General features: G+C 45.1%; 1 protein-coding gene across 4 annotated transcripts in view; it reads right to left on the reverse strand.

Moving 5' to 3' along the window:
* The window catches only part of MCF2 (MCF.2 cell line derived transforming sequence), a 114584-nt gene that overhangs the window by 89390 nt on the left and 12739 nt on the right, over nucleotides 1–12455 (reverse strand). Inside the window, exon 1 of one of the 4 annotated variants that reach the window (XM_072956425.1) lies at nucleotides 9191–9267. The exons of the other annotated variants lie outside the window; for them this stretch is intronic. The gene's annotated coding sequence lies outside the window, so the exon portion shown is untranslated. Of the gene's footprint in view, nucleotides 1–9190; nucleotides 9268–12455 lie in introns of those variants that run through there. 4 annotated transcript variants of the gene reach the window in all.

The following is a 12455-nucleotide window of genomic DNA, read 5'->3' on the forward strand; positions in this document are numbered from 1 at the left end:
TCCTTCTAAATTCATGAAAATCTATAGCTGAATAATCATACAATGTGAGCACTGATGGGCCAGAGAAGCATTAGAGTAAATAATTCCCAAATATCTGAAGTATGAATGTCCTACTTGGGGACACCTCAATTTGTACACCTATAAAAAATGAGGTTCAGACATTCGCTAAATTGATCTACAGATTCAGTGCCATCCCCAGCAGAATCCTGGCTCATTTTTATGCAGAAAATAAATTGTTAAATAAATAAATAATCCTAAAATTAATATGGAAATGCAAAGGTCCCAGAATAGGCAAAACCATCTTAAAAAAGAAAAAGGTTGGAAAATTCATACTTTCCAATTTCAAAATTTAGTGCACAGCTACAGTAATCAAGACAGTGAAGACAATGTGATACAGGTATGATGACAGACTTATGGATAGACCAATGGAATGGAACTGAGAATCCAGACATAAACCCTTATATCTATGGTCAACTGGTTTTAAACCAGGCTAGCAAGACATTTTCGTAGGGAAAGAATATTCTTTTCAACAAGTGGTGCTGGGAACACCTGGATATGTGCACATGGTTAAAAGAACGAAGCTGTATCCCTAGCTCACATTACACACAAAAATAACTCAGATGGATCAAAGACCTAAATGTAGGAGCTAAGACTATAAAGCTCAGATGAAAACATAGGTGGGATTCTTTGTGACCTTGGATTAGGCAATATTATCTTATATATAACACCAAAAGCATAGAAGACAATAGAAAAAAGAGGTCAACTGGTATAAGAAAAGATGCTCAGCATCACTAATCATCAGGGAAACGGGAATCAAAACCACAATGGGATATCAGCTCACACCTGTCAGAACAGTTATTACCGAAAAGACAAGCAATAACAAGCATCGGTGAGGATGTGGAGAGAGGGAACCCTTGTGCACTGCTGGTGGGAATGTAAACTGGTACAGCCACTGTGGAAAATATAGTGAAGATTCCTCAAAAAATTAAACATACAACTACCATATCATCCAGCTATTCCACTTCTGGGTATATATCTGAAGTAAATGAAATCACTATTTTGAAGAGGTATCTGCACCCACATATTCATAGCAGTGTTATTCACAATAGTTAAGATATGGAAACAACCTAAGTGCCCATCAATGGATGAATGGATAAAGAAGATGTTGTATATACACCGTGGAATATTATTCAACCATTAAAAAGGAAAATCTTGTCCTTTGAGACAACATAGATGGTTCTTGAGGGCATTATGCTAAATGAAATGTCAGATAGAGAAATACAAATATCATATGATCTCACTTATATGTGGAATCTAAAAACAAAACAAAACAAAACTCAGAGAACAGATTGGTAGTTGCCAGAGGCAGGAGATAGGGGGTGGGAGAAATGGGTAAAGGGAGTCAAAAGGTACAAACTTCCAGTTGCAAAAAAAATAAATCGTGGGGATGTAACGTACAGCACAGTGACTATAGCTAATAATATCATACTACATACTTGAAAGTTGCTAATAAAGTAAATCTTAAAAGTTCTCATCACAAGAAAAAAAGTTTGTAATTATGTATGGTGATGGATGTTAATTTAATTACTTATTGCAGTAACCACAGTAACCATTTCCAATATATACAAATATCGAAACATTACTTTGTACACCTAAAACTAATATCAGTTATACCTCAATAAAAAAAGAATTGAAAGCAGGGACTCAAACAAAACAAAAAAAAGAGAAAATAGGCAAATTTGACTTCAAAGTTAAAAAAGGTATGTGCTTCAAATGAAACCATCAAGGAAAATGAAAGATAACTCACAGAATGTGAGAAAATATTTGAAAATAAAATATCTGATAAGGATTCTTGAATCCAGACTATACAAAGATCTTACAACTAACTAAACAGTAAAAAGAATAAGAATAGCCCAATTTAAAAATGGGCAAAGAATCTGCATAGACATTTATCCAAAGAAGATACACAAACGGCCAATAAGCACCTGAAAAGGTGCTCAATATCACTAGTCATTCGAGAAACGCAAATCAAAATCACAATGTGAAACCACTTCACACCCACCAGGATGGCTGGAATCAAAAAGACAGAGATTAACAAGTCCGGAGAAGGATGTGGAGAAAATGGAACCCTCATACAATGATGGTGGGAGTGTAAAATGGTACAGCCACTTTGGGCTTTGGAAGTCTGGGAGTTCCTCAAAAGATTAAACATACAGTTACTTTATGATCTAGCAATCACACTCCTAGATACTCAAGAGAAGTGAAAACATGTCCACACACAAACTTGTATAAGAACGTTCATAGCAACATTATTCATGATAGCCGAAAGGTGGAAATAATTCAAATGTCCATCAGCTGAGGTATGGATAATTAAAATGTGGTCTATAGCTACACAATGCAGTCATATTCAGCCAGATAAAAGAATGAAATACTGATACATGCTACAACATGAATGAAACTTTAAAACATTATGCTAAGTGAAAGAAGCCAGTCACAAGAGATGGTATATGATGATTCTATTTGTCAGAAATGTCTGGAACAGGCACATCTATAAACATAGAAAGTATGTGAGTGGCTGCAGGAGCTGGTGGGAAGGGCGGTTGGGAGGAAACGGGGTGGGGGGGTGATGGCTAATGGGCATGGGGCTCTCTTTTGGGGGTGATGGGGATGTTCTCAACTTGTGGTGATGAATGCACAACTCTAATTATACTAAACTCACTGAAATGTGTATTTTAAATGGCTTCATTTTAAGGGCTGTGAATTATATCTCAATAAAACCGTTGGGAAAAAAAAAAACTAGAATGGGATCTTGTTTCTCCCACTTGTCCTCTTGTTAACAAAACTCTCTTCTGTTTCTCCTCGCTGGAATGGCTCCCCTTCCCTTTTCAAATTAGTACAAAAAAATTATCTGAAAACAGAATAGACATATCTCCATCAAACTGCTGACTCATAATTTTCCAGAGACAAATACACATATTTAAATTATAAGTGCTCCTAAAAAGTCTGCTTTCCTAGCATCTGCAGGGCTAACCAGCTGACTTAACCTCTTCATGGCAGAGATGATGATATCATTGATAAATATTGGGAAGAAAATCAGAAAGGAGATAATCTTCCTTTAGGAGTAAATTTCAATATATTAAAATGTCCCTATATTTGCTAATTCAGCTATTTTCTAAAGCCCCGAATTTTATTGTTGACTATACACTGGTCCTTCCAATTTGTCATCAGGCTTTGATTTTTCCATTAAAATATGATTTTTTAATGAAAATTACATTATGTATTGAAAATGACAGGAGGTAACTGAACAAAGGGCTTCTCAAATGGAAAGCAATAGTGGCTGCTTAGCATTGCTGCTGGAGAAAGAATAAGATGGGAAGGAATTCGTCTGCAGCATGAATTTAAGTTGTCAGTGACTAAACTACAGTTTTCTTACACCCACAAAGAAGAAGCATTTAACACTGATGTTGCAGTTTCTCTCTTTGGAGAGCTTTAATCATAGACCTCTTTCCCCCCAGGCACAGATTACGTTGGTTCCAGACTGTGAGCAAAGGAACATGAGTCAAAGTGACCTGGGAGCAAATCTGACGGTGCAAACATTTAAACAACAAACCACAGAAATGATCTTTTTGGAGCACATCTTTCTCTTGTGCTTTCGTAAATGTGGCTCTGGGAGGAAGTCACCCCCAAGTCTTCACTGTTGCGAAGCAAACAACTGTCTCTTCTGACTGATCTCTTCTCTAGCTAGGCTCACTCAGCCAGGCTTTAAATACCACCTCTGAGGTGGCTGACTCCCAAATGTACATCCTCCCCCCAGGCCCCTTCCTTGAAGGCCAGATTCCTGTATCCATTTTCCTACCCAGCATCTCGCATGGATGTTGAATAGGTGCCTCCAAGTCGGCAAGCCCCAAACCAAACTTCTGACCCTCCTGATTTCCCTGACAAGCTGCTCCCCCTGTAGGCACCTCCATCTCCACTGATGACAATTCCTGCCATCCACTTGCTCAGGCCGAAGTTCTTACAGTCAGTCTTCCTTGAGTGCTCTCTTCCTCTCAGAGCCCACATCCAAACTGTTAGCAAATCGTTGGGGGTCTACCTTCAAACTGTACTCAGACTCTCAGCCCTGCTCACCACCCTCATTATTACCTCTCTGGTTCAGGCCACCACCATCAACCCTAAGAGCTTCCTAATTGGCTGCCCCGTTTTCCCCTTCATCTCCCCTTTGCCTTATTCTCCACACAGCATCCAGAGCAGCGTAAGTCACTCAAGGTTTGCTCAGACCTTCCTACGGCTCCTCATCTGACCCAGGGTAAAAGTCAAAGTCCTTAGCAAGCCCTATGTGATCCAGACCCATTACATCTCTGACTTCATCACACACACACTGCTTCAGCCACACTGGTCCTCTTCCCGTTCCTTGAACTTGTCAATACTTTCTAATCTCCAGGCCTTTACTTCTGATTGTCTCCTCTGCCCGGAACCCTCCTTCGGACCCCCCCTGACCACGTTCTCACCTCCCTTACATCTTTGCTCAGTGACAAGAAGTCGGGTGCATCCTTCCATTTGTCATGCATATACAATGAGGGGAGGGTTTGGGTGAAGAATAAATGAGAGGAAGGGCTGTGATGCTGGCCTCTTGCCAGGAGTGAACCACCACCAGGACAAGACCTTGGCAGCAATCAGACAGGAGGCATCTCCCTGGGGGGGCGGACCCCCATTTCTGCCCTGGGGCAGGTGAGGAGCAGGTTTCTTACTGAGTTTTCAGAGGGTACTTGCTGGAGAAGATGCTGTATTGGGACAGTTGCCTTCAAGCCTCTGGGGCAACACCTAAGACTGAAGTGCCTCCTAGTGCCAAGCACTTGCAGGCGTGCCCGAGAAATACAATGGATAAAATGCATCTCGATTTTCTGGTAGACTGTGAGCACACTTCTTTGTTTTACAAGAAAGCAAAATATGACAATTGCACATATTGTGATACCTCAATTTACAAGAGAACACAAGTTTACTGTAGCTTATGTAACAGCATCAACCCTCCAGGACACAATGAGAACTAGAAAAGATAAAAAGCTTTTAGGAATAGAAACAGACTCACAGAGGACAGACGAGTGGTTACCAGCAGGGAGAGGGAAGGGGAATAAGAGGTACAAGCTACTAAGTATAGAATAAGATACAAGGATGTAACATACAGCACAGGGAACAGTCAATATTTTGTAATAACTTTATATGGAGTATAATTTCTAAAAATATTGAATCACTATGTTGTCCACAAATAAATGAATATAAGATTGTAAGTCAACTATACTTCAATTTTTTTAAAAAAAGCTTTTATGCGACCAGAAGAGACATCAGAGTCCATGTACCAAAGTTCATATACGTTAGCAGAAGATGCCTCCCCACAGCCCTACTCATTGTCTATTTACTCATATTCTGCAGACAAGTCTGACAAGTTTGGTTATCCCGCTTTCTAGCCCATCACAACACATCAGAAGGGGCAATGAAGGAGGGAGCATGGAGGATTAGGCAGTAACTGCTGGTTGGTACAAGGAGTTAAAATAAGAGCAGCAAAAAATGGCAGCTGACAGGGGATATATGGGAAGATTAGAAAACCAGACGTTGCAAATTAAGAGGCAGAACAACCTGTGCCCGAGTTAATGCAGGAACAAACAGACCTGCCACAGTTTAGGAGCCCTTGAGGCATCACTGTATACAGCAAATTAAAACAACTAATGCTTTTATAAGGATAATCTTGAGTTATCAAGAAAGGATGCAATTATTTCCAGGTTCAGGAGTCAGGAAGGTAAACACTGCTTTTGAAAAGCTTTCCACCCAAAATGGTTAAGATTTGGGCGAGGGAAAAAATGAAGCACTTGAAGTGCTGAACCACAGTTACCCAGAAAGTCAGTGAAGTGGAGCAACTCAGCAGTGAGTGCTGCCCAGCAAATGACTCACCATCACTGAAAGACATTTTTATACCATGTTGCAATGTATACTGAATAATCAACTTTTGTTGTGATTTACACATCTTCTTGAGCTAAACTCTGACAAAATCAAATCTGCAGTGAACAGGGCTTCACAGCTCCTTACCTGAGTTATCTGACCAGTATACCTTACATCAGTATAGTCTGCGTTCTTCTGTCCTGCAAGGAATGCAAGCCATTTCTTTCCTTTTTTCCCTTTTCCCCCCATCATCAGGTAAGGCAAGTGTGATGAGGAGGGGAACCTCTATTTAAGGGCAAGTTCAAAAGGTAGTTTTATAATAAATGTGGGCTACATCTAGGCTAGGCTTTCTGAATTATCAAGATAACCCACGGAAGTAACTGAAGGAAAGAACTTCAGTGCCAGGAGTTGTTTGATGGACGCCACAGATGATTGTAAGAAATAACATTTGCTTTTTCCCAGCTCCAGACCACATATCCAGAAACCACATACCCAAAACTGAACCCCCAATTTCCTCTTCCTCCTCCATTCCCTGTCTTAATGACATCTCTTCTCACCCCATCACCCTAACCAGAAACCTGGAATTAACCTGGTCTCCTTCCCTGTCCCTCAAACCTTGCAGCTAGTCGCCAAGTCAAATCAATTCTACCTTCTCTATTCCTCAGGCTTCTTCCCATTCCCAGAACCGACTTAGTCCATGCGTTCATCCATCCTTGCCCAGCTTTCTACGACTGCTTTCTTACTGGCCGCCCTACTTACAGTCTTCCTCCTCCCTGCTGTGGACTCCACACGCTGTCCTCCACACACTGCCAGCGTGGTATTTGTAAAAGCAAGAAACCCCACCATGCGTTGCCACTGTTGACCCCTGCGCACACTGTGCACTGTACAACCCTAGCAAGGGCATCATTCGCAGTTTGCAGTGCACAGCCTGTACAACCATACGCAGCAGCCTTGCTCCATTCCCCTGTCTACAACACTCCAATGACTCCCCATTGCCCTACAAATAAAGTCAAGCCCTTTAATATACCTTACAAGGCTCTGCCTGATGCAGCCTCTGCTTGATGCAGCCTCTGCTTGATGCAGCCTCTGCTTATCTCTCCAAATTTCTCTGTCCTGTACTTCCCACACTTTACACATTAATCATCAAAAAAAAAAAAATCCCCAAACCTACCATGCTGACCGCTTTCTGCTTGTTTTTGCACATCTTATTTCCTTTTCCTGGATTATTTCTCCCTGCCTTTCCCCACCACACACCATCCCCAACCCCAGTCCACCCGGAAATTTGTACGCAATCTTGAAGATTCAATTCATCCATCATCCTCTCCCTGAAGTCTTCCCTTAACTCCCTAAGCAGAGTCAATCATCCCCTCTTTTGGCCGCCCCACACAGATCCTGCACAAGCATGTGTAATTAGCTTATTATACCGTAGCGTGTCCTGGTGCGAGCTGTCTCTAAATGGCCATTATGGAAATGATCTCTCAGAAAGTTTTGTACCACAATGAAAAGCTTTGTAAGCATATTTTTAAATAGACGAATATTTTCCAAATACATGAAATCTTTTTCACACGTAAAACTAGGGTGTGTGTTCTAACGGCATAGGTACAAACCACTGCAAAACACTCCGTTGGTCCACACAGAGATGAACATTACTGCTAAAAAGGCTGAAAGGCAGAAAAGTACCGCATGCCCGTGTGAAAGCACAGCAACTGGTGTCATTTAGGTGCTGTGACGCGTCACGGTGCCCAGGCAACAGGAGCCTGCCTGCGTGCCGGAGGCTTCAGCGGTACAGGAAGATGAAACATCACACAACTATGGAAATAACAGAAATCACTGGAGGTAGAAATGTCAGCTTAAGAGTTCATAATATAGCTAGCTTAATTTTTGTGATAGAGCATACATTTCTTCTATGGAGATTTTTTAAACTCTCAGGAAGATTCAGGAGGGAAAGAACAAGACACAAAGCACTTTCCACATTCTGCTGAGCTGCATGGGTTCCAGTGAGATGCTGCTGTAGCATTCCAAACTGCTTGAGACCTGAAGGCAGGTGTGCCCCATCCCTGCACCCCTCTTAGTGATTTACTACACAAGAGAAACAATACTGCCCACCTTGAAAAACCCCAGGCAAGATCTGAAAATGCACCGGCTGCAGCCTTGACTTACTGTGGTCTAACTACAGCGCTTTGTGTGGCTTCCTCTGGATTCATGGGTAGCCCTGAATAAGGAGGGATAGTATTTGGAAGGTGTGGGGAGGGGGGCTACCTGATTTGCGGGAAATTGTCACCAAGTCTATTCTTTGGGTGCCAAACTCCCACTGTAAGGCTTGGCAATTGCTAAGGTAAAACTCTTGACAGGTTCAGAGGAAGACACGTCCATCAACTGCAGTACCTCAAAAACTTGTCTAGAAATCCCTGGCTGAATTTAAGGTACCGGAACTACACCCTACTTCCAGTCTGCATGGCCCCCTAGGAACCTCTCTCAGCCCAGAGCCCGCTGCATCTTCCCTGAGGCACCAACCCCAAAGCCTGGCATCTCGGGCAAGGTAAACGTGTGTGCTGCCAGGCTGGCAAGTGACCACGTCCACGGTACCCCGCTCACACCTCACCCAAAGCGCGGCAGTGGCAGTAAAGGATGTGCGGTTTGCTGGCTCTTTTTGTTTATCCTGCCAGGCAAACAAAAACTTCTGCCTTTGTAGTGAGGACCCCAGGAGACAGGAAACTCGGGGACCCGGCTGGAAAGATGCATTAACCTGGGTGAAAGTCGGCGGCGGCACTGTTTCTCTACAACTCCTCCTCCAACGGCGGTGCCCAGGGGCTCCGAATCCCAGCGCCTTTTTGGACTAGGTTTCCCCAGACGTGTTATTCACTCCCCCATCCCCGTTTTTGTAGCATTCAGGCAATACTACAAGGGACCTGTATCCCCGGGAGGCCGGCTTCTGGTCGGCGGGATGCGGAGTTGGCAGGTACCGTCTAGCCCCACCTCTCCGGCGACACCCGGGAGCGGGTGAGAAGCGGAGAGGGGACCTAACAGGCCACGGCGGAGACGTCCTCACACCGCCTCCCGGACTTTCTCACGGTCGGCCGGCCGCGCGGCCCGGGGCGGCGGGGAACAACGGCCGGCCGGCCAAGGGCGCTCGCGGCTGGGAGGGAAGACAAAGTGTGCCCACCGGCCGGCCGGCCGGGACGGAGCGCGAGAGGAGAGCGGCATGCGAGCGGGGCGGGAGGCGGAGGCCGCCCGGCGGCGCGCGCAGGCGGGGACGTACCTGCGACGAAGACCGCCTGCAGCAGGCAGAGGTAGCTCTTGCCGTACTTATCGGAAATCCGCACGCGCTGCAGGGCCATGGCCATGTCCACCTGCAGAGGGATGGCCTGGGCGGCCGACATCAACGCGCGGCCGGCCCGGTCCCGAGGCCGGCCCGGCGTCCTGCTGCCCGGCGCGGGGGTCCGCGGCGCCGGGGCCCGGGGCGCGTGCCAGGCGGGCGAGCGCAGGTGGGGCTGGGAGCCTGCGGCCGCCATCCTCGCGCGGGGCTCCGGGCCGGGACCGCCAGCCCGGCCCGCCGCCCAACTCCACCCCGCGTCCAGCCCCGCGCGCCCGGGCCCCGCCGGGGGCTTCTGCGGCCCGCCTGTTCGGCCCCGCCGCGCGGCCACCGCGGCCCGCCCTCCCGCGCCCGCTCGCGGGGCCCGAAGCGCCGAGACCGGGGACTTGCTCGGAGTTTGCGGCTCCGGCGGAGCGCCTCTGGCCGCGGCCGCCGCGAGGGCAACTCCTCCCGGGTGCGCACTCACGCCCCCGCTTAGCTTCCCGGAGGAGGGGAGGCGGGGGAGGGGGAGGAGGCGCTCGGGAAGCCTAAAGGGAGAGCCCCTGCGGAGACGCCCATTGTCAGGGGAGGGAAGGCCGGCCTAAGCGGGCACACGTGGTGGGAGGAGACGGCCGGCCTCGCACTCCCATGGCAACTCTTGCAAGTCTCCGCGGTTCCTTAGCATCCGGCCAGCGCTGACCGAGGCAAAGGTTCGGCGCGCGCGGGACTTGCTCTGCGAGGGCACTTGCGGTAGCCCTACCAGGACTGCTGTCCTTACCGGTGCCGAGAGGAGACTCTCTCTGGAGAGGTCTGTGCTAAAACCAGAATATGCCCTCCCCTCCCCCAGCGCAAACACACACACACTCATTTCGACCTTTTGGGGATGCTAAGTCCCCTGCCCTCCAGATCCCTGATCTCAAACGCTGAGGTCACAGGAAGCCTCCCGTATAGGCACCTGGGCTGCCATCCCTCAGAGGCTTTGGAAACTTGACGTATCCTAGAGAGGGCTCAAGAATACTGAGAGCACAAGAAAACCGAAAGGCAAGAGGAAGTGACCCCTTAAAAAAGTCAGGTGGGACAGGGAAGGAGCCGGAGCTCTTGCCTTGCCCCAGATCCCCCAGGGCCGAGGAAAGATGGAGGAAGGAAGGAAGAGAGTGTGCAGGGCCTGCGGGAGCCCGCCCCGGGGAGCTGCCCAGAGAGCTGCCCAGTGAGGTCAGGATGAGGAGATGTCAGAAGAGGCCAGGGGATGTCAACTTTAAAAGTGTAAGTCTGAAACCGAATCAATGCCATCGGGATTTTGCTCCAATGCTAGAAGTCTTTATGGGAATTGCAAGTGTCACTTCTTTCTTTAATCCTTATCCTTCTCAAAATTTTCTGGCAGAGGAGAGTGGTCTGATGTTACACAGACCAACCATTTGAACACTCTATGAGGAATCACTGATTTATACCTCCAGAGAATGGGTGCAGACAAGTACAAAAGGCATGAGTAAGGTGGAGAGGAAAACGTACGTGCGGGCGCACACACACACACACACACACCCCTCTTCCTCTAGCCAGTTTGAGCTCTGAATGTGTCAACAGGCAGCATGTTCTCCAGCCCCTCTCTTGAATATGCGCAGACGGGACAGGAGCTTATTACTGTCCCCTCTGTTGTAGACAAGATGACATTAAGAATTCTACTGATGCTACAGTTGTTGTTCTTTTACAACTTTATTTTAATCTAATAACTTTCTTTTAAGTTAAAAATAAATTAAAAAAATATTCTATAAAGGTACTAGATGACTACATAGGAGGATATGTTTATAACCATGGGGTGGAGAAGGCTTTAGGTAGCATAACAAAAAAGTATGTGATTGGCCACATATAGGAAGATGCCCTGCTATACTGTCAAGTGAAAAAAGTAAGATGCAAAAGAATATTTATTAGTTTGATCCCACTTTTTAAACACTATACATGTGTATCTGCATAGAAAATGGCTGGGAGAGATACAAGTTGCTAATAGTGATGATCTCTGGAGAGTGAGACTGGGAATCACTTGCTTATGGGGGCGTTCTCACTCTTTGCTTTATAAGTAATGAAGTTAAATTTTTCACAATAAGTGATTGGTTTTTCTGTAACTCATTTTCTAAATAAAGAAGGAAACAAATAGAAAAATAAATTTAGGTTCAGAAATTTAGGTTCAGAAAGGTATGAGAAATTAATAATGAAAAATAGTTTTTCTGAATATAAAAGCAAGACTCCTTGGTTTCAAATGATACTACAAAGCTATAGTAATCAAAACAGTATGGTACTGACAGAAAAACAGACAGCCCAATGGAACAGAATAGAGTCCAGAAATGAACCCACACTCACATGGGCAATTAATCTATGACAAAGGAGGCAAGAATACACAATGGGGGAAAGACAGTCTCTGTAGTAAATGGTGCTGGGAAAACTGGACAGCTACATGCAAAAGAATCAAACTGGACAACTTTCTCATGCCATATACAAAAATAAACTCAAAATGGATTAAAGACTTCAATGTAAGACCCAATCTCCTAGAAGAAAACATAAGCAGTATGCTCTTTGATATTGTTCTCAGCAATTTTTTTTTTTTGGTTACATCTCCTCAGGCAATGGAAATAAAAACAAAAATAAACAAATGGGACCTAATCAAACTAAAAAGCTTTTACACAGCAAAGGAAACTATTCAACAAAACAAAAAGGTTGCCTACAGAATGGGAGAAGATATTTGCATAAGATATATGTGATACAGGGTTTATATCTAAAATATATAAAGAACTCATATAATTCAACATCAAAAATCAGCCTGAGTAAAAATAGGCAGAGGAACTGAATAGACATTTTTCCAAAGAAGACATGCAGATGGCCAACAGACACATAAAAGATGCTCAACATCACTAATCATCCAGGAAATGCAAATCAAAACCACAATATGATATCACTTCACACCTGTCAGAATGGCTGTTATTAAAAAGGCAGGAGATAAGTGCTGGTGAGGATGTGGAGAAAAAGGAAATGTTGTGCATTATTGGGGAGAATGTAAGCTGGTATGGCAAACAGTATGGAGTTTCCTCAAAAAATTAAAAACAGAAGTGCCAGATGATCCAGCAATTCCACTTTCGGGTATTTTTCCAAAGAAATCAACGACACTGATTCGAAAAGATCTATTCACCCCAATGTTCATTGAAGCATTTTTTCCAATAGCCAAGATATGGAAGCAACCAAGGTG

This window comes from Vicugna pacos, chromosome X (genome assembly GCF_048564905.1).
Source record: "Vicugna pacos chromosome X, VicPac4, whole genome shotgun sequence".
Taxonomy (NCBI): Eukaryota; Metazoa; Chordata; class Mammalia; order Artiodactyla; family Camelidae; genus Vicugna; species Vicugna pacos.